At 51.0% G+C, this 21,877-nt stretch overlaps 1 protein-coding gene across 2 annotated transcripts in view; it reads left to right on the top strand.

Annotated features, from left to right (window-relative positions):
* ST3GAL1 (ST3 beta-galactoside alpha-2,3-sialyltransferase 1) overlaps nucleotides 1-21,877 on the top strand; it is an 88,374-nt gene that overhangs the window by 40,207 nt on the left and 26,290 nt on the right. For both annotated transcript variants that reach the window (XM_067711195.1, XM_067711196.1), the window contains exon 2: nucleotides 5,200-5,254. The gene's annotated coding sequence lies outside the window, so the exon portion shown is untranslated. The remainder of the gene's footprint in view (nucleotides 1-5,199; nucleotides 5,255-21,877) is intronic.

Genomic DNA, 21,877 nt, shown 5'->3' on the forward strand with positions numbered 1-21,877 from the left:
CTCCCCCTTCCCAGGTTCAGTTTCTCATCTGTGAAGTGGGACTGGAGGGGGGAGAAGAGGAGCCAGACCCTCAAAGTGCTTTCCCAGCCTTCCTTCCTGTCCAGGCTTTCTTGACTCTGGGCTGGGGAGAGCCCAGCTTTGCCTTTGCGAGAACCAAGTGCCTCCCGGTTCCTCGCGCAGCCTGCTTCCTGCTGCCTTCTTGAGTGGGACCGGCCCCGCCCCCTCCTGTAGAATGCAGACTTCCACCCGATCGACATGGAGGGAGGCCTTGCTGTAAGGATGTGCTGAAAAGAGGACCACTTGATTCGAATCCAGTCCCGTCCACCTTCCGACTTAATACATCACACCACCATCCCGCTTACCAACCGTACGAGCACCTACTATGTCAGACGCTGTGCTGAGAACTTTCTATCATCTCTCACTGAGTCCCTGCAACAACCCCAGGATCGGGGTCGGGGTGGGGGGGGGTGCTGTTATTATGCCCATTATGCAGATGAGAAAACAGAGGCTCGGAAAAGTGAAGTGGCTTATCCAAAGCCACAAAGCTGGTGAATGGCAGAGCCTGGGTTGGAAGTCTCCAGACCACCTACTCAGTCCTTCCGAACGGAATGTTTGTTGGAAGGAGTCTGGATAATTGCAAAAGGAACCGTGTATGGTGCTGCCTAACAAAGAGTCCCCGAATCTCAGTGCCGTACAACACATGCTTATTTCCTGTTCACATCACAGGCAGACTGTGCTCAACGGCAGGGTGACTGCGGCTCAGCCGTGTTCCTTGAGTTCTCTCGGTCAGAGGCCCGGGCTGAAGGTGGTCACCGTCTAGGACACGCTGTGCTCACGCCAGAACGGAGCGAGCCACACAATCAAATTTAAACCTTCTGCTTAGAGGTGGCACACAGAGCACGTCTGCTCACACTCTATTGGCCAAAGCAAGGGACATGGCCAAACCCAGCGTCGGTGGAGCAGGGAGTTAAAGTCCCCCACGGTGAGGGGTTGGGGGCAAAGAGAGGGGAACGATGTTTGCATAATACAATTGGCCGTCAACCATTGGGCTCTGCAGCCAGATGCGTGGGTCTGACTGTACCTCTTAGTAGTTGTGTGGCCTTCAGTGTGGTCCGTCACCTCCTTGTGCCTCAACTTCCTCATCTGCAAAATGGGGATGACAGTTATAGCCCTGGATTAGCCTCCAAGGGCCGCCGTGACAGAGTATCACAAACCGGGTGGCTTAGAGGAAAGAAATGTATTTTTTTTGCACAGTTTTGGAGGCTCAGAGTCCAAGATCAAGGTGCTGCCAGGGTTGGTTTCTGGCGAGGCCTCTCTTTCTGGCCACCTTCTCATGGTGTTCTCACACAGCCTTCCTTCTGTGTGTGCACGTCTTATAAGGACACCAGTCCTGTCAGCTTAGGGTCCCACCTTTATGACCTCACTTAACCTTAATTCCCTCTCTAAAGGCCCTGTCTCCAAATTCAGTCACATTGGAGGTTAGGGCTTTAGCATATGTGTTTGGTGGGGAGATACCACTCAGTGCCTTATTCTGTAGGGCTGTTGTGAATGTGATGGGCCAGGCACTTAGGGTGTCTGGCTTGGGAGCACTGAATAGGTGCAAGGCTGCTGGGAGTACTTGGTGGTAGTTTGTCCCACGTTTTGTGTATTCCCCGTGTAGGTATCTCTCATTCCATTTATCTTTAAATCCTTGGCCTCTGTTCCAATTCCTGGCACACACGAGGTGCTCAGAAAATATATTTTGGGGATCCTACCGTGAAGCCTGAGGCAGCTGACAGGAGCCACCCAGGGTTAGGAGGCCCTGGGCTGTGCTCCTGGCTGTACTGTGAGCCTGCTGTGTGGACAAGTGATGGTCTCAGGCCAACCAGGATCCCTCACATTAGACAGAGTGGGTTTGTCAGCAAAATCTCAGCAGATTTCTCGTGGCCTTTGTGCTTATACCAAGGTAGTTAGGCAATGTTCAGAGCCAGGGTAGACTCAGAGAGATCCTTTTCTACGACGATGTTGTTATAAACTCCAAGGTGGCCATAATTCTCTAAACTCCCTCCCACAGATACTGCCCCCACCAGCAAAGCACCATAATGTGACAGGGCTGGGCATGGGTGGGCATCAGGAGAACTTATTCTCACTGCTTTGGGTCCGGGGAAGTTTCTGACACAGAACCACGAGCTTGGAATGACCTCTTGGGGTTCCATGGCAACACTCAAAACCCCCGTGTTCATTTCTCTTCCCTCATTCATGTTACCTTGCCCACTTCTGGCCTTGCTGAGGAAGGACCGTGTCCGAGGATGTTTATTTAGCAGATGGCGCTGTTGCCTGGGGATGAAAAGGTTAAAGGACATGGGGACAGCCGGCCTTTCCAAGCCCTCTGCCTGATGTGCTCAGGCCAGCAGTGTCATGGAGAAGAGAGTACCATGTGAAAGTTCTGGGCCTCCTCCCAGCTCATTGCTAATTAATTATTGGCATGATGAATAATTCAGTGTGTGCTATCTTATCTCAGGCTCAGTTTCCTCATCTGGGAGATGGGAGCAGTGACACTTCTCATGTGATGTGCAGCATCTGGCCAAGAGCAGACGATGATGATGATGAGATGATGATGATGATGAGATGATGATGATGATGGTGATGATGATGATATGATGATGATGATGATGATGATGATGAGATGATGATGGTGATGATGATGATGATGGTGATGATGAGATGATGATAAGTGATGATGATATGTGATGATGATGATGATGGTGATGATGATGGTGATGATGATGATGATGATGATGGTGATGATGATGATGATGATGGTGATGATGATGGTGATGATGATGATGATGGTGATGGTGATGATGATGATGATGGTGATGATGATGATGATGATGGTGATGATGATGATGGTGATGATGATGATGATGATGATGGTGATGATGGTGATGATGGTGATGATGATGGTGATGTTGGTGATGGTGATGTTGATGGTGATGATGACATGATGATGATGAGATGATAAGTGATGATGATGATATGTGATGATGATGATGGTGATGATGATGGTGATGATGATGACAGTAATGATGATGATATAATTATGATGATGATATGGTGATGATGACATCATGGTGATGATGATGGTAGTTTGGTCCTTAGAGAGCACTTTCTCCTTGTCACTGTATATACATTGACCTTCTTAATCTTCTCAGCAACCCTAGGAGGTAGGCAGTCTCAATGTTCCTAGTTTACAGATGAGGAAACTGAGGGTAGGTGACTCACTGAAGGAGGCACAGCCAGCAGTGACAGGGCTGGCAGTCTGGCTTCACAGCCCATGCCCCTTGCCACTGCATGTATGGCCTTGAGGCTCACCTGACGTTAATTATGGACTGTGTCTCCCGTAGCTCCCTGCATGTGGTGGGAGAAGGGAACAAGCAATACGTGCTGCTTGTTCTGGAAAGTAATTACTTTTAATTAAACTATTTGATGATTTTTAAAAATTCCTCCTTTCTGGATGAATATCCAGAGAAAATTGTAATATTTGAAAAAATACATGCACCCCAAAGTTCATAGCAGCTCTATTGACAATACAAGACACGGAAGCAACCTAAATGTCCATCGACAGGTGAATGGATAAAGAAGATGTTATTTTTACATGTTATTTTCACACACACACACACACACACACACACACACACACACACAGTGGAGTATTACTCAGCCATGAAAAAGAATAAAATAATGCCATTTGCAGCAACATGGATGGACTTAGAGATTATCATCACACTAAGTGAAGTAAGTCAGAAAGAGACAAATACCATATGATATCACTTACATGCGGAATCTAGAAAAAAAAGATACAAATGAACTTATTTGCAAAACAGAAATAGACCCACAGACCTAGAAAGCAAATTTATGGTTACCAAAAGGGAAGGGGGGAGGGATAAATTAGGAGTTTGGGATTAACATATATGCACTAATATATATAAAATAGATATCCAACAAGGACCTAGTGTATAGCACAGGGGACTATACTCAGTATTTTGTAATAATCTATAAGGGAAAAGAAGCTGAAAAAGAATATGTATATATCACTGAATCACTGTGCTGTACACCTGAAACTAACACAACACTGTAAATCAGATATACTTCAATAAAAAACCAAAAAAAAACCCTCCTTTCCTGTTGTTTCCATGGAGAGTCAGAGGCAGGTTGGGCACATCCTGGGCAGCGGCTCCCTCCTGCTGGCCGGGGCGGGTGCTATGTGATACTGATGTCCACAGGTCATCCGTTATTGACGGGCAGAGGTCAGCCAGCTCAGGTCCACGGTCGCGGGTGTGCTCAGATGAGGGGGAGAGAAAGAGGACCCGGAGGTCTTGACCATTCGGAAAGTCGTTTTCATCGCCACCCCCAGGGGCAGGAGCATTTTGCACATCTCGCAGGGGACAAGAGCTAAGACAGCATGTGGCTGAAGCAGCTGCAAGCCCGCAGGCTTATTAATAATAATACCATAGCATGTCGTCCTTATTGTTTACGGAGGGCCCTTCCCCTACTCCACGTTTAGGGAAAAGTGCTAAAATAGCAATGACACCTCCTAATTCTCAGATTCAAGTTCTCTCTCCCTTCGCAGATGCAAAACGCACAGCTGTTGGCTACCAGTTAGAATATTTCTGAGTCAGACCCCCTCCCACCCCACATGTGATCTGGGACTTGCCACGAATTCAGTTGCAGGTGCCACCTGCTCCTGTCTGCCCTCTGTCCTCTGGGTAGAGAAGGGCTTCAACCCGACAGACAGGTTTCCAGCCCCTCTCGGACCCCACTGGGCTCCACCTGATGGGCCCCAGTTTCCTCCTCTGTCCTGTCAGAGGCTGGGAGGTTAAACCACATGTGAAGAATCTTAGCTCAGTGTGGGGCACACAGCGGTCTCAGGATCGGAATACGCCCTCCTCTGTCTTCTGTTTAGAGCAGGAAGCGGTCATGGTGATCAGGCGGCACGGAGATTTCATTTACAGTTTGGAGCAGAGAGCCTGCACATTCAGGTCCCCTGACTCCCCGCAGGGCTCTGTAGGTGACCGCTGTTCCCTCCCCACACCGCGGCATGCCTCTTCTCATCAGCAGTCGATATTTACTCTGTGTCTGAGCTGAGTAGAAGGCAGGCGCTCTCGTTAGATCTTCACTCCCTCTCCTTAAGACTGAGTATTTTCTTCTATTTTTCAGATGCAGAAACTGAGGCTCAGAGAGGTTAAGGAACTCCCCAGAGGTCACACAGCCGGTAAGTTGCAGAGCTGGGATTTGAACCCTGCTCTCTTTGACGCCAGAATCTGTACTCTTAATCGCCTTGTTTTCTGTGCCTTAAACCATGCTGAAATGACCGTCCTCCTCCACCCAAGCGTGGGAGGCCTGTGACTTGGTTATTGTCATATTTCTTCCGATGCCTTCTACAGCATCCAGAGCACAATAGGCTCTCCGTACCTACAGGGTGATTAGAAGGCAGTCCTTTCTAATCTCACGCGGTCGTGCAATGTTCAGGGATAGGGATGTGTGTCTAATCTAGAAAAGTTTTGGTTAACTAAGCGTTTCCCCTTTTTGCCACATTCAAATGCATCAGCAAGGAGCCAACACGTGCAAATAAGAAATGCGTTATAACCCCGTTATAAAGAGCAGATACTCTATGCACAGACTGTATCTATAGACTATTTTGGAGATGAATGGGTCTTTCTTTGTGATTCCAAAAGCAGGACCCTTGACTTGGTGGTGGGAAGGAAGGCAGGGCAGGCGTGGAGGTGGGTCCAGCCTGGAGGCCCCCAGCACCTCCACCCCACATGCAGATAGGCACCCACTGAGTGCTAATGCTCTCCACCAGCGTCTCTCCTGCATCCTCACTGTGGCTCCGACCATAACCACTTTCTCCTCGTCCTGCTGCTTCTCACATCCCCTTTCTTCCATCTCCTCTTTCTCATCCTTGAAACCTTCTCTCTTCCTTTTCAGAAGATTTCCTAGAACTCAGTTTTGAAAAACCTTTGAGAATGAACAAGCCCCATTTAGTAACATGACCACAAATAAACTACCTGATTTGGTCTCCAAAGTCCTCCAAGAAAACCCTGGAGTCGGGGTGGAAGTGAGTGTGTCATTCACAGGCTACTAGAGTGGATAGTGGGTGTGGTCTGTGAAGGGCTTTGGTTTTAAAACCCCCTTAGGGGTGGTGAGGCGGCCCAGCAGCTGGGCCAGGAGTCCCCACCCTTGGATCAACCGGAAAACTGAGTTTCAGTAGCTACTTGTTGCCTGGGTGAGATTCAGTTTAAAGAAGATATGAAAAACACAATCTAACGGCCATTGTCCTTGTCCAGGAGTCCGGAAAGCTGGTTCTAGGTCTGGTTCTGCCACATCACACTGTGTGGACTTTGCCAAGGCCCTCCTCTTCACGGGGCCTCAGTTTGCCCATCTGTACAGTGGGTTATGGACCAAGTGCAGCCAAGGCTGACCCTTGGCCGTGGTTTCCCAGCTGGGGCATCAGTGAGCCTTTGATGATGCTCATGCAGATTCCTTGTTGACGGGGAAGAGCCATGGGGGCAGAGGACTGAGAAGGGGGTGGCATTTGATAAAAACCACCCTATCCTCCATGCATACCCTGGTCAGGACAAACCCAGAGCCAGATGCACACGTGGGTTCAGGAATGAGCCTCCCGTGGCCGACAGAGGCCATCCTACTGTTCCAGGGAGGTCAGACGGAGGCTCCAGGATCTTGGGAACCAGACCCGTGGACCCCACAGCGGGGCCAGGCGCCTGCTCATGAGCTATGTGCTCTGCGTTCTGTTCCTGCCACAGAGGAGCCCAGCAGGCAGGACTCACACCTGCTGGCCACGGCTCTGAGCCCTGTACAGATACACAGTGTGGTTTTGTAGTATTTTTGGTTTTGCTGTTTTTGCAGAAGCCAAAGGAAATCTGTAGGCTGGGCCCTGACTTCCTCTCCCTGAGGATGGCTGATCTGCTCGGGCGGGGACAAGCAGAGCTCAGCTAGGAGAGGAAACCTCGAGACACAAGGTCCAGAGTTCAGAGGGCACCTGCTCTGAGCAGGGTACTGTGGCCGGCCGTTCATGGGCCAGGCTGGTTGAGGTTGTCATTGGAATCATCCCATTCACCATATGAGAACACTGAGGCCCGGAAATGACCAAGTTCCCTCATTTTCACTGTGCCCACACCAGAATGAACCTCTGCTCCCTGAGCTTGGAGCACTTTTCACTCTGCCGTCAGTCCACACATATTTGTTGAGATCCTAACGCTCTTCTCAGCAGGGGGGAACACAGCAGTGAGGGACACAGGTGAAGTTCCTGCCCTCCTGGTGGGGAGGAGACAGACAAAGAAGGAATTCAGTATACAATGGAGTGTCATTTTTCTGATTAAGGCTGTGAAGGAAAATGCAGCCGAGCAAAGGGATAGTGACAGCGAGACTGTCTTGGGGTGATCAGGGAAGGCCTCTCCTAGGAGGGCAGCTGGGCAGAAGAATGAATGCAGTGAAGGAGCAAGCCCTGTGGGTTCCACCTTGAGAACATGTTCTAGGTAGAGGGAGGGGCACGTGCAAAGGCCCTGGGGCAGGGCATGTGCTTATTGTACCTTTGCACCCTTGGATTCTGATTCTCTATGTGCTTGCCTCCCCACCTTCCAGCAACACAGTTCCTAATCGTCTCCATTGTTCCCTCCATCTGTCACCTCCAAGTGTCTAGGGGTGTGGCAGGGAGTAGCAGTTGTGTAGCAAGAAAAATCAAACAGAATTGAATGGGGCAGAGAGAAGGTATATCTCTAACAGGAAACCGCTTGTCTCATTTCTTCATCCTCTTTGCACAGTTCACTCCTGGGTGACATTTGAAATGGTTTCACATTCTTGCTTTGCATTTATTCTCAAAATGTGTGTTTAAACCAAGACTGTGGGTTTTCCATGCACTGTAATGTACCATTTCAGACCCATGCTTCCAAGCAGGGCAGGAATCTGTGGCAGGAATCTGTATTCCAAAATCACAGAAACAGAGCAGGAAAGTAGGTTGGAGCTGCACTGCTGACCTCAAGCTGAGCGCAGGAGAAGGGGCTCCAGCCCACAGAGCCTGGGGTGGGGACGGGGGTGTGGCCGTTAGCAGGCTGTGATCTCGGGCGGGCCCGTCCCATCTGGGGCTCCGTCTGCTCTGTATCTATGTTGGTGCTGATGTAGTCTAGCTCTTGCTGGAGAAGCTCATAGGCCAGGTGGGCCAGAAGGGACATACTTTGGGGGTGAGGGACCCCAGCTTCGAATCTTGCTGCCACCACGTTCTCATTTACAACTTTGGACAAGTCACATCCTCTCCCCCCCACCCCGGAGCCTTAGTTTCTGCACCTGGAAAAAAAAAAAAAAAAAAAGCAGAAATGTGTGATGCTTCCCGTGACCCTCTGCGATCCTGAAATGCCACGAGCCTTTGCCTCAAAGCAGGCAGTAGTCAGGCCCAGGGATGGAGAGTTTCGGCAGCTTCCCTTCGATTCTGTAGACATGGGGCTCTTGGCAGGGAGGGGCCGAATGAAGGGGGCACGGCCTTGGCCGTCCTGCCTCAGGCATTCATGTAAAGGGCTTCAAATAGTCCTCACCTCTCCCTGATCTGAGACCTGGGTCTGCAGAGCCAGAAACTCATTTCCGGTAGCAAAGGAATATGTATCTTTCCTCAGGGCCCAAAAGGACTTATTAAGTCTTCTGTGAACTTAATCTCATTCAACTGGAAAAATAATAATCAGAAAGCAGTTCTGCCTGGTTACCATGAGTTCCTTGAAAGTTTCCCATGAGAAAGGGGCAAAAAGCTCATGTACCGTGAGGCTCAACCCTCCCTGCTTCCTCCCCAAGGAGCAGGGAGCTGGTGGTCGACCAGCAAGCCCATCAGCATCATTGGGCTATCCACCTGTCCATCTGCCCATTAACAGGCCCCCCATGAGGGCCCAGGGCCAAGGGCCCAGCACCAGAGACACAGAACTAAATAAGACACAGTCTGTGCTCTCAAGGGCAGTTCAGGCTCAACCTGACCGTTTTCTACATTTGGTCAAACTCTAGAGACTCCATGACTGAGCTCGCTCTCAAGGTCACAAAAATATAAATGTTCAGAAAACTTTCACTTCTCTACGTTTTCTGTTTTCCACAACGTCTGCCCCAAATTCATTGGCGAAACACGTTCTGTGTTTACTAACTAAAGCTAATGTCTCTCTTTGCTTTAATCAAATCAAATTTTCTTCTGGTCTGTTCCATCCAATACATCCCAGTCTCATATGAATTCTGGGGAAAAGGGGAAGAGAGGGAACGAGGGAAATTCGGGGGAAGATGATGCTGGAGACATGAAATTCACCTGCTGGGAGGCGACAGGAGACAGAAAGCCACTCACTCCATCACCAAGGACGTTTGGTTGATAACAGGATACTTTAAGATATGGAAAGTAGAAAAGCATGGGTGTAAGGTCTGGGGTTTGATTTTATTCCACTAACAAGCTAATAAGCTAGCTTGTTAGTGTTTCAGGGATGCTGGCAGAAGACCGGCGAGTCCTGGGTCAGAGAAGAGAGACTGGTATGAGGTGGGAGAGACCCCACTCCTTTCATGCCTGGAGCCTGAGCTCAGGGTGAATTCTTCTAAATTTTAGGGACGATTTTAGCTCAGTCAGTGCTTTCAGAGGCTGAGCTCAGGAAACAGAAGGGAGTGAACGTTCTTGGGACAAATTGCAGGTCATGGCTTGTCAGAAGGCACTTATTCTCTAACCTGCTTATCTACCGATAAAATAGGAAGGAAATTGGCATCTGGGCATATTGTAGAGGCCTCGTGAATATAAGTTGAATCTGAAGACCATGTACTTATTATTTGCATTAATATGAGGATGCAAACTCATTCTAATAGTTCAGTCTTCTAGGTTTTAGATGATTCCTTTTTTTAACTGAGATTGAAACTATTTGACGTGCAGCTCTAGTTCACAGCACACACGCAGACACCCATGTAGAATTCACCTGCCAGTATCTTCCTTGATAAAGATGTTGGTCATTCACTGGGAGAGGGAAGGATGTGAAGGTGAAAAGGGTCAGGTTCCCAGAGGGCAAAAGAATAGAGCCAGAGAAAAGAGCTGGGGCAGCCCCTCTTCAGATCATGTTCTTATGGATGAAAAAAACGAATCAATAGTCCATCTAAGAAAGAAATGGAAAATCTTATTCGAGCTAACCTGACGATTATAACTCAGGAGACAGTCTTTTAGAAAGCTCTGAGGACTGTTCCTCCCGTTAAAGATCAGAGCACAGGTATACAAGTTTTTGAGACAAAGGGTTGGACATCAAATGACGTATTATGGGCAGTTTACACAATCCAGGTCTACACGTCCAGAGCAAGTAACGGGTCATGGGTCATCGTGACCCCTTACCAGATTAAGAGGAAAGGTTATCTCCTAAGGAATTGTGGCCCTTTATGAGATTAAGGAGGAATGTTATCTTCCAAGGAGGTCTGGATGCACATGCACAGCACACACTAAAGGGAAGGAGGAGGTCCAAATGGGCAAAGAGAACTTTTGTGTTTAAATTTTTCTTGAGTTGCCATAAAATATGAATTTGATTTCATCGTCCCTCACTCCCACCCCGTGCTGTACATCTGGAGAGAGCTGTAGTTACCCCCATGTCCCTCCCTCAAACTCCAGCGGTCCCTGTGTCAACCCGGGATGCCGCCCCGTGGCTGGGCGAGGTCACCTAGCTGGCAAGATAGAAGCTCTGGGACTCTCAGGTGGAGACCCTGACTGGTGTCAGGTGCTCCGCCAGACCCTGAGACATGCCTGGACTTGCCACCCTGGCCAGCCTCTGAGACCCCAGGAGAGCAGCCAGCCTCTTCAAAGCCCGCCTCTCACCACAGGCATTTTAGGAGAAGATGAAAGGACGCCTGTGTGTTTTAAAGCAAATTAGGCAGAACGAGAGATTTTGAAAGTGCTGTGTTCCCCAAGTTGGAGGCCCTTTGATGGGCAGCAGGGGACAAACACTGAAGTCTCCTGCCCGCAGCCCTCGGGAGCTGGGGCAGAACAGCTCCGTCCCTGGGGCACACCTGACCACAAGGGGGGCATTCGCCATCTGGGGGTCAGCGTAGCTCGCTCTTTCCCTCTCTCCTGCTTGACTTGCCTCTTCCATTGCATAGAGGATAAGTAGTGGCTGTGAGTACTTTGCGGGGAGAGGCGGGGGTGGGAATAGTCCTGAGTGGGGTCTAGCTGGCAGGGATGCGCCCGCAGGGGAGATGATGGGCTCCAGCCAGGACTCCAGCTGTGGAAGCAGGTCAGGCTGCAGGGCACTTTGGTGCAGAGCTCAGGCACTTGGGTCCAGATGGCTTGGCTCACCTTTTAGTGTCATTCTACAAAATGTACAGCCCTGGGCCAAATGGCTTAACCTCCCTGAGCCTCCATTTTTTCCTCTGTAAAATAGGTGTATTAATAGATTCAACAAGTTCGCAGGAATAAAGCTCTTAGACCAGCTCTAAGAGCTGCACTCAGCCCAAAGTCAGGGCACAGGATACGTCTGCTCTTAATCGGATTAATACAGAGGACGGATCAGATAGGCTACTGGCCTGTATGGAGGCCAAAGCTTGTCCTTGTCTCATTCCTTTCCTTCAGGACTCCTAAGGCATGGTCTTTACTGTTTCAGTTTTGCACACAAGGGCTGGGTACGGCTCAGTGTGGTCAGGTGGCTCGTGCAAGGTCACACAGCTAATCAGGCTTTGGAACTGCAGCCCCCGTCCTCTTTCCACTTCCCCCACAGGAAACGGATGCTGTCCTGAGTTGTGTCTCCATCCACTGCTTGCCCCGATGGGTGACCGTGAGCAGGTCCTTTAACCTGCCTGAGCCCCTTTGGTCAAATAAATGCTTAAATGATGAGCACTTATGAGCACTTACTAGATAATATTCGTTAGTTACAGATGTGAGAAGGGAGACCGAGGGGCCGGAGCTCCAGCAGCGGGAGAGGGTCATCTGAGTATTGCCCAGAGTCCCTAACATCTCCCAACTGGGAATAAGATACACATACCTGCAGGTCAGGGCCTCCCAGTAGGCACAGTGGCTGCAGTGCAGCTTTGACTCTGGGTTGAGTCTCACGCCCATCCCTGGCCATGTGCCCTTGCACAGGTGCCCTCAGCGTTGGCCGTGACAGAGGCAGCATCGCCCCCTTGTGCCCTGGGAGAAGCGCCCAGCTCTGTGCCCGGCGCACAGTTGTCGATGTTAGGGATAGGTCCCCGACACACAGCAGCACAGATCTCTTCAAGACTCTCCAGCTGTGGGTGCAAACGGAGAGATAGCAACCCGGGCATCTCCCTTTCTTCTGTGGCTCCGAGACCTCCTGCCCCCTTAGCTACGCTGGGCTCTGGGGACATCTGCCACATCCTCCCACCGTGTGCCAGGTCATCCCTGGCCTCTGCTCTTACCCTGCTCGCTGGGATCCTGCTGCCCCAGCCTGGCCCGTGTTCTCTCAAACTTCCTGCCCTAGGCTTTCCCGGGCTTCCTGGTCTCAGCTGCCCTGGAAACTCCCTGGCCCCCATGACACCATCCTCGCGCACCTGCTCCAGGCACCTTTATTCTCGGTCCTCCCACTGGACTGCCGCATCATCCCTTGTCAAGGGGGCAAGGTCTCCCTCCTCTGGTCTCCCTCCTTGCCCAAGTTCCGGGCTCGGGAGGGAGCCCCATGCAGGTGGCTTGGGCCCCGAGTGCTGTGGTGTTGAATGGGCTGAGCTGCCCTTCCTTTCCTCCCGAGTGGGGCTTGGCTGGGGGATGGGGAGGGAAGCTGGGCCCGGGCAGTTTTTGGGTTTTTTTAAGTTTTTTTTTTTTTGATGTGGACCATTTTTAAAGTCTTTATTGAATTTGTTACAATATTGTTTCTGTTTTATGTGGTTTTTGCCCACGGGGCATGTGGGATCTTAGCTCCCCGACCAGGGATCGAACCCGCACCCCCTGCATTGGAGGCAAAGTCGTAACCACCGGACCGCCAGGGGTGTCCCCTGGGCTAGGGTAGTTTTATCCCAGCGGCCCCACTGGACACTATGATACCCCTCTCACCCTTGTTTTCCGGGGATGGTTTGTGCCAGACACGTGCTTGTCTGGGGTCCCCGCCCATCCCAGAACACGGGGGGCGGAAGGTGCCGGGCTCCTCGCCACTTTGGCTGCTGGGTTTATCAGGCACTCCAAATCCCCGTTCTGGGCATCACCAGAGATCGACCCCCAACCCCTTCAGGAGCCTTCTGGAAGCCCCTTGTTAATCATTAGAGTGCAAATCTCCCCATGAAGTTAGGGGGCCTGGGAGGAAGTTATCTCTTTAAGACCAGTCAGGACTCCAGCCATTCACTTCTGCAAAGCTCTTTGGAGTCAGGGGCCAACCCCGGAGGCGGGGCCTGGGGTGGGGATTCAGAGTTCCCAATTGGCTTTCCTTTGTCATGACTTTTGTGCCACCCAAATCAGGGAAACCCCTCTTTCTTCTGGGGACCAATGTCCTCCCGATGTGCTGCCTATACAGGGCAACTCCTTAAATTCCTGACCACGTTACACGCTTTGGATGTTGTGCGGATGTCTTTGGACTCCGAATTGAGCACCCTTCAGTCTACACACATAAGAAGATTTGTGGATTTAAATTCCTTTTGTGCAGCTCACAATAGGAAAATTTATCCAGCTCCTTCTCATATGACCCTAATCCTGGTTAATCATGTTTCTCGGGAGCGCTTCTCCAAAGCACCTGCTCTGAAGCACTGCTTGTGCTTCCGGGAACCTCTGCTTTTTCCTCCAGCGCTCCTCAGCAAAGCAGCAGGCAAGAGGTACTAGGGTGAGGGGAGGAGGATTTGCAAGCCCTGGGGAGGGTTCTCCCAGCCTGCCGCACTTCTTGGGTGTGGGGGAAATGGGCAAATGGTCAAGTTAGTGCAGGAGTGGGGAGACAGCCCTCCCAAACAGGCTTCCCAAGGCGCCGAGACGGAGGCAGGGCTGCTCTCCAGACTCTAGGGGGCGCTGTGTGCACCCTCTCCAGTCCAGACTCCATATGCTAATTGTGTCACTACTGTCTGCTGCTCACAAAGCATCATTGGCTCCCCATTTCCTTCATCTCAAAGTCCATATTTCTTAAGACTTCCATGACCAGGCCCCTGCCCACCAAAGTCACCCCTAAGAGCACCCTGTTTTCCATAACTGTGCCAATTGCCCCCATCACCGCTGCCTCCACCGTGCACTTTTTGGGAGCTGCCTGGTTTACCCCACCCTCTCCGTTCTCCTCCATCAGTGCTAGAGGCCCCCTGTGTTCAAATCTGGGCTCCATGGCCACCTCCTCCACAGAGGTTGTCTCCCTTCTCCCTTCGGTTATCACCAACACGCCACTCCCGCATCCCTGGGGCCCTTGGCGTTCCCTCCTTGGAAACGCTGGTCCCTCACGAGCAGAAAGTTATATGTACGAGCTGCCGTGCACATGATCCTGGAGCGGCCCAGGCTGGCTTTACCATCTAGCGGTGAGGAGAGGCGTGGCCGGTGTGCTCAGTGAGGTGTTACGGGGTCCTCGCGTGCCCAGGTGAGAAGCCAGGCAGGCTGGCACTGAAGAGCAGGCCTGGGAATCCACCCCAGCCCTCGGTAGTTGTGTGACCCCAGCTCCCTCTCTGTAAGATAACAGTACCTTCCCCACACGACCTGCAACTGTCTCGTTCCCATCCTGGCTGGTCCCTAGGAAGCTACATAGCCTTGAAGGGTACCTTCCCTGGAGATCCTCTGGGTGCCTTGCCAGATGTCCGGCACATAAAGAGTCAGATGCTGACACTGCCAGATGGGCGGATTGCATGGATAAATGGGGAGACGGTGGCAGCTGCCTCATCAATCCAGAGACAGGATGAAGGAGACACTACCAGTGGCCACCAGACCTGGTTAGAGATGTTCTAGGGGCCTTAGTCTGCAGGAAAAACAATGAGGATTCTCTCTGATATCTGGATATTTAACTCCAGCAGAAGTCAGAGAGTTGACAAGTGGGAGAGAGCAGGTGAAACGGTCACAGAGCGGGGCTCAGGAGTGGGTGGGGTTCAAGCTCCAGTCACTGCCCAGAGCGGCCAAGGGCTAAAGGGGCCTTGCCCTGTGATTCCCCTGCGATCCAGTGGGAGGCAGTGTTGGGAGGTGGCTGGTGGGTGTCCCCAGGGAGCCTGGAGGCGGGGCTTGTTAGCACGCCCCCTAGTGGGAACTGGAATGTGGTGAGCCTGGAACTTGAGCGGTGCCCACAGGGAGCCTCCCTGCCCCCAGTTCTCTCCCTGCCCCAGACTCCATGGCATGAGGAGGACAAGCAGGCCTCCCGATGGGTGAGTCCCAGGCAGTGTTGGGAGCAGCATGGTTGGGAGGATTCCAGAAAGTGCAGGAGGAGGGAGGGGAGCCGGGGCACAGGGGGATCCAGCTGGCCTGCGCCAGCTCTTCCTGCACATCCTCTGAGCTGCCAGGGCTGTTCTCAGAGCAGCTTGTTTCTCTGGGGAGAGGAGTGGTGGGGAGGCAGTGCTCCCTGTGGGCCAAACCTCCAGGTGGTACTGCTTGCAGGATGCAGATGGGGAACTCAGAGTGGGCCACCGAGGGCAGATTAATGCCAGGGTGATTCTCAAGGGCGTGGTCTGGGATAGGGAAACACCAGGACAGTGTGGTCCCTGGGAGTGAAAACATTGGGGTGTTTCTAACCTTGGGGCTGAAGAGGCAAGAGGACAAGGACAGAGACCCCCAAACAGAGCCATTGCGTGGAGAGGGCCGCTTGACAGGAGCCAGCGGCCACCAGGTCCTGGCTGCCCCCCAGGGAGGGGGCCAGGGCCCTAAGCACCTGCCCTCAGCCCCCTTTCTCCCTCCAGTCTCCTTTCTGCGTCCCCATGGCCCAAAGCCCCCAGGGAGCCCGCCAGCGTGGGAACCCGTGCGTGCAGCCCTTGGGCACAGAGCAGGGTGCGAGAGGCGGAGAGACCATCTGGAAGAGAAGTCAGGGTGCCCGGCTCACCTCCCAAGACCCCGGAAGGCCTGGCTGCACACATTCGGCCCTCCCTGGCAGGCAGGGCAGGGACAAGGGGTGGCACTGCAGGAGGTGCTGTGCTGTCACTCCTGGTTTTCCTCCAACTGGTGTGACTTAGGCAAGTCTCGACCTCCCTGAGCCTGATCAGGAGACCCCACGGCTTCAAACCCTGCAGGGGCTTCCCATGGTGCCTGGGATGTGGCTGCAGCCCTTAGGGGGCCGCCAGACCTCGCCTGCCCGCCCCCAGCCCCATCCTGCATCCTCCTCTCTGGGTTTCCGCTTGACTTGACCTCTCTTTCAGTTCCTTCGGCCTCACCTGCTCTCCTGACAGGCCTTTGCACCTGCAGGTTCCTTTGCCTGGGGACCCTTGCTCTCTGCCTAGTTACCGGCCCATCCTGCAGTCCTCCGGCCACTACCGCTTTCTCGGGATGCCCGCCGGCTCATCCCACGCTCTATCCCCCATCGCCCTGAAGGAGGCCGTGTCATTTGGTTCTCCATGGGAACATGTAGGACAATAGCTGTATGTGTATACGCAGAGATGAATTTTTAGGAATCGGCTCACGCTTTGCTGGTGGGGCTCGCAAAGTCAAGATCTGGATGGCAGACCTGCAGGCCGGAGCCTAGGCAAGAGCTGATGTCTTGGCCTTAAGTGTGTGAGATCTGTAGGGCAAGCCGGGGGGCTGGAAAGTGGGGCGGGATTTCTGTGTTACTTTGTGTCACGGCCCGTTTGCCTCTGCCTGGCTGGGGCCATCTCTCAGGCCTCACCACACCAGGCCGGGCTTCTGTTGGATGACGTTTTCTGGAGGGACCTGGGTCTGACTGCAGCCAAGGCTGGTCCTTCCTGAGCGGGGCCAGGAGACGGCACAGGAGCTGGCCCAGGACGGGCCGGGGGTGGGGGGGGGGCCTGGCTGCCAATTTCGTGTGTGACTCAGAGGGTGGGGATGGGCTGGAGGAGCTGACCAGGGAGAAAACAAAACCGGGAAGGGAGGGTTCACATCCGCTGCCTGCCAGGCCCTGAACTGGCCGCACGCAAACCCTGTTCAGTGCTCGGGCTGCCACCATGGAGTGCAGATGGTCACTGGCCCTCTCTCTCAGCTCAGATGTCGCAGGGCTCAGGGCTGGGCCACCACCCGCTGGGCTTTCCCTTGCCCAGAATCCCGGCTCCTTGGGCAAGTCGACTGACAGCTGTGGGCCTCTGTTCCCACCTCTGAAAGAATGGAGCTGGTACCAGTGCCGTGTGACTGTCCAGTACCGTGGTTAAAACAGGGTCTGCAAGGAGAGACCCTCCATGAATGGAAGGTGGCCCCTGATAATAGATTAATTCGTGCCCCGTGCGGCCCCCTCAGAGGCAGGGATGGTTCTTAACCCCATTTTCTACATTAGGCACTCGAAGCTCAGGCAGCGCCTGTAATGCCCCTGGGTTACACCGCAAAGGGCTCGGTGCTTTTAGGATTTCCCGGCAGCGTCCCACCCCTGGCTGCAGCAGCTAGACTAACTCCTGACCTCTGACCTCTCCACCTCAACCCCTGATGGCTCCATCTGGGCCCATGACGCCCTCTGAGCTCCTGCCCTGGGAGGTGTAGAAACAGCCACGCTAGGGCAGCTGCGTGAATACAGCCGGTTCCTTATAAGGGGCCACGCCCGTCTTGGAGTTGGGAGCCTGGTTCCCCTCTGAGCTCTGGAATTTGCTGTGTGTCATTGGATGAGTCACTTGCCCTTTCTGAGCTGAGCCTCCACAGCTGTTAAATGAAGTGGGGCAGAAGTGAGAGGGGGCAGGTGGGAGTGTCAGCTGGCGTTCCCCGCAGGAAACCGCAGGAGGAACGCCAGTAATCAAACCTAACGTTCTGGGAGCAGTCGCTGTGTGCCATGCACAGACCTATGAGCTTTCCCTGCACTGACTCGAGTCTTTCTTGGCCCCACCCTGTGAGCTGGACACTACCTTATCCCCATGTGATGGATGACGCTTCACTGAGGCAGAGGCTTCATGCAAAAGGATTTGGTTCAGGGGATCTGGTGCTTATAAAGTTGTGGGAAAGGTGATGGGGGGCATATTGGTCCTGATGCTGCAGGCTGGGGCCCAGAGGCCAGGAAGCCAGCACAGAATCGGAGGCTGCCCTGCAGACTCGGGGGTAGAGGGAGGCAGAGGGCCTGGGTCCAACGCTCAGGCCACACAGCAGCCTCCGCCCCTGCGGGAGGGAGGACAACCTGCAGTGTTTATCCTTCTCTTATTGGCCGATTCTCAACTGCATCCAGAGCCCTCTGGTCACGGAAGCTGGGAAATAGAGTTTTTAGACATCCAGCCCCTGCGGCACAGGGCCGAGAGCACAGAGGGAGGAAAGAATCCCCAGTCCCATAGACACTAACCAGCAGGGGGACCCTGCAAACAGAAGGAATCAGGATGCCCCAAAAGCCCTCACAGGCACACGGGTTGATGCGCTGAGAATTAACCCTCTGAAGAGAGAATCTGGGCCATGTGAATTACAGATACCCCTTATGCCTCTAGCCCATTGACTGCTTTGGGACCCCCTTCACTGCAGGTTCTCAGAGGTAGAGCAGAGAGCAATGAAGTACTGGTTGTCCCGTCCCTTGAGGAATGGAAGCAACTAATGAAGCGAGTCGGAATCATAATTTTCGTAATTCCCCCGGTTGGTTCTTTCATGCCTGATTTTGTTTGGTCTTTTATGTAACCCTGTCAGTAGGGCAAGCCAGGGACTCTGTTGGACTTTTTACAAATGAGGAGCCTGAAACTTAGGGAGGGAAGAGAACTGACATTTATAATGTATCCTCTCTGTGTCCCGAAACAAGGCTGGTCACTTTTGTGCAAATAATTTTTATCCTACAGCAACCCTCCATTTGGGCATTATTCGTCCCACCTTGTGGATTCAGAAACCGAGTATTAGAGAGAGGCAGTGCTTTGCCCATGAGAACAAAACTGGGAATGGGAAGAGTTGGGATTCGAACCCAGGTATGTCTGGGCCATCTTTTATTCCAACAACCATTGGCCATGACCCACTGGCACAGAACCAGAACAGATGGATTCCTAGTGTCCAGTGACCAGGGGCTGCAGAACAGTGCAGGAAAGATTGTTCTTCTTTTTTTAGTTTATGTTTTATTGGTCATTTGGAGCTCTTTGGAGGTTTTTTCTTCCAGTTTTATTGAGATATAATTGACATACAGCACTGTTTAAGGTGTACAGCATAATGATTAGACTTAACATACATCATGAAATGATGAGCACAGTAGGTTTAGTGAACATCCAACATCTCGTATAGGTACAAAATAAAAGAATTAGGAAAAAATGTTTCTTGTGGTGAAAACGCTTAGGGTTTGCTCTCTTCACAACTTTCCTATGTAACACACAACAGTGTTCATTGTCTTTACTGTGTAGTACATCACATCCCTAGCACGTCTTTATCTTATAACCGGAAGTTTGTACCTTTTGACCTCCTACATCCTGTTCGCGCTCCTCCGACCAGAGAGGGTGGGAGGAGTGGGAACTGGTAACCACAACTCTGATCTCTTTTTTTTTTTTTGCGGTACGCGGGCCTCTCACCGTTGTGGCCTCTCCCGTTGTGGAGCACAGGCTCCGGACGCGCAGGCTCAGCGGCCATGGCTCACGGGCCCAGCCGCTCCGCGGCATGTGGGATCTACCCGGACCGGGGCACGAACCCGTGTCCCCTGCATCGGCAGGCGGACTCTCGACCACTGCGCCACCAGGGAAGCCCACAAATCTGATCTCTTTTTCTGTGAGTTTGTTCGTTTTGAACTATAATTGACCTACAGCACTATGTTAGTTCTGTTACACAACATAGTGATTCCATATTTCTATACATTTCAAAGGGATCAGCATAATAATTCTAGTTGTGATATGTCACCGTACAAAGATATTACAAAGTTATTGACTGTATTCCCCACACTGTATATTCCCCACACTGTATGTTTTCTCTCCCCTGACTCATTTATTTTGCAACTGGAAGTTTATACCTCTTAATCTGCTTTCCGTATTTCTTCTTTCTTTTCTTCCCTCACTCCCCTACCCTCTGGCAACCACCTGTTTGCTCTCTGTGTCTGTGACTATTTCTGTTTTATGTTTGTTCATTTGTTGTTTTTTAGATTCCACATGGAATCGATACCATACAGTGTTTGTCTTTCTCTTTCTAACTTCACGAAGCATGATACCCTCCATGTCCATCCATGCTATTGCAAATCTGCTTTATGGCAGAGTTATTTATGCACATCCTCCTTATCCACTCGTCTGTTGATGGGCACTCAGATTGCTTCTGTATCTTGGCTGTTGTAAATTATGCTGCAGTGAACATAGGGCTGCGTATATATTTTGTAATTAATTTTTTGTTTTCTTTGGATAAATACCCAGAAGTGGAATTGCTGGATCGTACAGTAGTTCTATTTTAAATTTTTTTAGGAATCTCCATATTATTTTCGATCGTGACTGCACCAATTTACATTCTCACTGGCAGTGCACAGTGGTTCCCTTTTCTCCACATCCTCACCCACACTTGTTATTTGTGATACTTTTTTTAAAAATGTATTTACTTTAGTTATTTATTTTTGGCTGCGTTGGGTCTTCGTTCCTGCGTGGGCTTTCTCTAGTTGCGGTGAGCGGGGGCTACTCATTTGTTGCGGTGCGTGGGCTTCTTACTGCAGTGGCTTTTCTTGTTGCGGAGCACGGGCTCTAGGTGCACAGGCTTCAGTAGTTGTGGCGTGTGGGCTCAGTAGTTGTGGTGCACGGGCTCTAGAGCGCAGGCTCATTAGTTGTGGCGCATGGGCTTGGTTGCTCCGCGGCATGTGGGGTCCTCCCGGACCAGGGCTCGAACCCGTGTCCCCTGCATTGGCAACTGGATTCCCAACCACTGTGCCCCCAAGGAAGCCCTGTGGTACTTTTTTGATAATAGCTTTTCTGACAAGCATGAGGTGATATCATTGTGGTTTTGATTTGCATTTGCCTGGTGACTAGTGATGTTAAGCATCTTTTCATGTGCCTGTCAGCCATCTGTATGTCGTTGTTGGAAGAACATATATTCAGGTCTTCTGCCCATTTTTTAATTGGGTTATATGTTTTTGATGTTGAGTTGTATGAGTTCTTTGTATGTTTTGGATATTAATCCCTTATCAGCTATATCATTTGTAAATATCTTCTCTCATTCAGTAGGCAGCCTTTTTGTTTCATTGATAATTTCAATTATAGGTCTTTTACCTCCTTAGTTAGATTTATACGTAGGTATTTTATTCTTTTTGAAGTAATTGTAAGTGAGATTGTTTTCTTAATTTCTATTTCTGATAGTTTGCTGTTAGTGTATGGATATGAAACAGATTTCTGTATATTAATTTTGTATCCTGCAACTTTACTGAGTTCATTATGAATTGATTTAGGTTTCTGGAGGTGTCTTTAGAATTTTCTATGTATAGTATCATGTCCTCTGCAAACAGTGAGTTTTACTTCTTCCTTCCTAATAAAGGAATTTTTATTCCTTTTATTATTTTTTTTTCTTTTTCTTGTCTGAGTGCTGTGGCTAAGACCTCCAGCACTATGTTGAATAAAGCTGGTGAGAGTGGGCATCCTTGTATTTTTCCTGATCTTAGAGGAAATGCTTTTATCTTTTCACCATTGAGTATGGCGTTAGCTGTGGGTTTGTCATATATGGTGTTTATTATGTTGAGATATGTTCTCTCTGTACCCACGTTGTGGAGAGTTTTTGTCATAAATGGATGTTGAATTTTGTCAAAAGCTTTTTCTGCATCTATTGAGACGATCATGTGATTTGTACTCTTCAGTTTGCTATTGATTGATTTGTGGATATTGAACTATCCTTCCATTTTTGGGAGAAATCCCGCTTGATCATGGTATATGTTCTTTTAATGTATTGTTGAATTGTTTACTAATATTT

The sequence above is a fragment of the Pseudorca crassidens genome, chromosome 17, assembly GCF_039906515.1.
Source record: "Pseudorca crassidens isolate mPseCra1 chromosome 17, mPseCra1.hap1, whole genome shotgun sequence".
Classification (NCBI taxonomy): domain Eukaryota; kingdom Metazoa; phylum Chordata; class Mammalia; order Artiodactyla; family Delphinidae; genus Pseudorca; species Pseudorca crassidens.